The sequence below is a fragment of the Carcharodon carcharias genome, chromosome 14 (genome assembly GCF_017639515.1).
Source record: "Carcharodon carcharias isolate sCarCar2 chromosome 14, sCarCar2.pri, whole genome shotgun sequence".
Classification (NCBI taxonomy): Eukaryota; Metazoa; Chordata; class Chondrichthyes; order Lamniformes; family Lamnidae; genus Carcharodon; species Carcharodon carcharias.
In genome coordinates, this window is record NC_054480.1 from 139,383,398 (window position 1) to 139,387,092 (window position 3,695).

General features: G+C 40.9%; 1 non-coding gene across 1 annotated transcript; it reads right to left on the minus strand.

Moving 5' to 3' along the window:
* Window positions 1-3,236: 3,236 nt before the first annotated feature.
* On the minus strand, window positions 3,237-3,400 carry LOC121287673. Its single transcript, XR_005945211.1, has one exon. It is a non-coding gene; the product is annotated as a U1 spliceosomal RNA (small nuclear RNA).
* Between the last annotated feature and the right edge of the window lie 295 nt (window positions 3,401-3,695).

Below are 3,695 nucleotides of genomic sequence, written 5' to 3' on the forward strand. Positions count from 1 at the left end.
TTGGTCTCTACAGGGATCATAACTGTATTAGCACAAGCCGCACATATAGTCCTGCTTACATATTTTGTACTGGATGCTCAAGTAGATTCATTGGTTTGAAAGCAAATATTTATATTGGGGGATATTACCCAATACTCAACTACCAGGCCCATTATAGCAGGTATCTGATTGGTGGTGCTTGGATGGCTGTTGTAAATGGACAAATACTTTTCTTGAACAATCGAAGGCGGTAACTTAGGTGTAGAAGTATGGCTTCACCCATTTTTTGGCACTTGGTGAGGAGGCACCTGTGCCTGAATGGTGCTCTCCCTGTGCCTGAGTGGTGAGGCCCAATTCCCACCCTCTAATATTGGGCCTGGGTTCATTTCAATGGAGCCTGCATGGCAAAAACATCTAGAGGAAGAGAACCCAAGATTGAGATGCTGCCAGTGTTGCAATGGCCCTCAGCTAAGTAAAGACAGGGTTTGAGAAAATAGAAGCTGTGGGAGAACCACAAAAGCATGGGAGGCTGGGAAGGGGGTGGTGGGGGAGCATCAGAAGCCAGGTCAGGGGAGCACAAGTCTGGATCTCTAAATATGAGATTGGGAGGTGCATTCCTGCTTGTTCTCACATCCACTCAGAGGCAATTAAGTTTGAAAAACTTCATTTATAGGTAGCCGGTGGTTCAAAGGTCCGGTTTCACTGAGTGCAGGTGTCTGCTGACTCAGAGTGAAACAGTCTTGAGGTGGGTGCCTCATAAAGGTATTGGGTCCTTTATTTGTATGTGCAGGGGTCTACTGCTTATTTCAAGCATAGGTCTTCGCCGCCTAATTTTTCATTCACCAACATCGTGGGTGGTGCATACCCCTCCTGCCCATTAGATTGTGGTCTTAGTAGGCCTGGTTGCCCTGGGTAGCACAGAAAAATTTGTAGGCCTTAGATTTGGATGTATTTTCTGTAAATTACGGCCCTTATTTGAAATATGTATTTCAGAATTGCATTTCAGTGAACACAATCCGCTTCATATTAATAACAGGGAGTAGAATAGATAGAAATATTTAGGACAATCCACACACATTATACAGATTGATGACCTTAATGACACATGTGAAAGAAGATCTTGAGAAATCTTGACAGTACAATTGGCAATAAAAAACTTTTTGGCTGCCACACCAAAGCATAATTTTCGAACTGATAATATGTTGAGAATGTAACACTCACCTGCTAATATATTAATATAATTTAAGGAATTCTTATAGAATTTAGAATTCCATAACGTCGATCAATTGGATTATCCTTGCTAGGACATTGAGATTTCAGATGAAGGATATTAACCTGAGTAATTCTATTTCAAGCCTGGAGTAGTAATTCAACATTTTCAACAAAGTGAATACCACAGTGAAATAATAGTTAATTCTAGAGACATTCTTCAATTCTGCTTTTTAATTTAAATGGTCATGGATTCATATAATCTTACAGCACAAAAGGAGGCCTTGTAGCCCATTGTGCCCATTGATCCAATTAATTACAAACCATAATTATAACTGGATCTGTTCTACAAGGCGTGGGCTCCATTTTGTATGAATTGAACTAAATGAGACTGTATTAATACTATTAGCGAGAATCTTGCACAAACCCATAAGAGCGGACTTAAGAAGGGATTGCTCATCTCCTGGCACAAGAATATAGCTCTGCTGGAAAACTAATATGGTGGTGGGGTTGGGTGGGGTTGGGGTGAGGGTCTGATTTTCTTCACGTGGAAGGCTGCCAATGAGAATTGTTCTTTTTGGGACAGATATGATTGGAAAGGGTGGGGACCCTGGGGAACCTCCCCCCTTCCCCCTCCCCCTGCCCCCCCCCAACCCCCCAGTCCCCCAACCCCACCAAGGCTTTTAATGTACTGCAGATTTGACCTAAATTGGTATCATCTTTCTACTTTACCAGCTATTGTATAATAAGTATAACTTTTCTGGACCCACTGTTACTTATGTTGTCAGAAAATGTGACTGTACTCACACTGGTTTGCTTTACTAGGATATCACCTGCAAAAGAAGGGACTTGACTTCAATGTGTAACTTGATTCACCTTGCCCAATTTTAAAATTGCCATGTGTGCAGCTGCTGCTGGTATGTGGAACATTGTTTTGGACACAATATGTAAACGTATTTGCCATTTTTAATTCCACTATAAATAAAAAAATAACGTTTCCTGATGAAAAGGTTTACTGAACCCAATTACAAGTAAGAGGCCTGGTTTCCAAGCTGAAATCTTTTTTTGACTGATTTGCGGTACTGACCAAATATTCTGAGCACGTATGCAAGAATCTATAAAGAAAGAATTAGAAAACAGGAAGTTAACATTGCTTAACCCATAAGTTATCTAAAAAGAAGCATTTCCACAGAGGGTCAAAGGTCAGTTGCCTCCCATACTAAAGCAAGGGCCGTTTTAATTTGCTACTTTGCTGATAAAACTTTTGCTTCAGGTGACGGCCGAGAGAGATTCCTCACAAGTTTGTTGTCCATGCAACACGTTTAACAGGTGTTTTTTATTGTGTTCAAATTAGCATTAACTTAAAGGGTATGAATTGAAATAGCTTTGTCAATGCTGTACTTGATATCGGAAGAATCTGAGGAACTGACCCTTTAAGAGTTACTTTAAAATCATGAAATATTTTATAATTTAGGTTGAACTTACTGAAATATTATTTTTTATAAATGAACCATATCGCTTGGCTTAATAATTTTCCAGGAATTTCTTGTGCAAGAGCAGTCAGAGGCTGGGAATTCTGTGGTAACCCACCTCGTACTCCCTAATGCCTTTTTAAAATTTATTCATTCATGGGATGTGGGCGTCGCTGGCTGGGCCAGCATTTATTGTCCATCCCTAATTGCCCTTGAGAAGGTGACGGTGAGCTGCCTTCTTGACCTCTGCAATCCATGTGGTGTAGGTCCACCTACAGCGCTGTTAGGAAAGGAGTTCCAGAATTTTGACCCAGTGACTACCACTATCCACAAGTGGCCAGAGCCAAGAATGTTACCATCCACTTTTCATTTTTAGCAATTGTCAGAATGTTACTATTTTACACATGTCCATGACAAAAGATAATGGCCTAATCGTAATTGATTGGATTTTAACTCTTTCGGAGTCAACCAATTAAACTAAATTAATAAAATGAGGGATAAAATAAACACAGCCCCTAAATTAGGGAACTGCAAAACCAAAGACTTAATTGGATTTTTAATTTTTGAATTGTGAATCAGGGGAGAGCGCGAACGCAGTCCCCCACTACCACAAATTTTGCAGTCGAGTATCCCGCATTTGGGGACATCGCAGGCGTCAGCATACCCGAAGTGAAATGGGCTAGCCTCGTCCTGGGAGAACCACCTTCCTGATCATGGTCTTTCCCCTGCCAGGTAAGTAGAAGGACTGCAATTCTAAAAGTGATATTGGGCCAATCAGAAGGGATTGAATGTTTGCTTGATTAGATGTTTCTGTTGTTAATGAATGATTGGAATAATGTGGTCACAGAAAGCCTGTTTTGTTTATTCATAACAATAGAATGATGATCCCAGCCTAAAGGACTAGCCTGAGCCAGGAGCGGTCAACTATAGCCCATAGACCAGGACAACAGAGACGAAGATAAGGAGCGCTTTGTTAGACATGCAGGCATCTCAAAACTAATTGTTCCAACAAACTGCACCTAACGGAACAAAGGA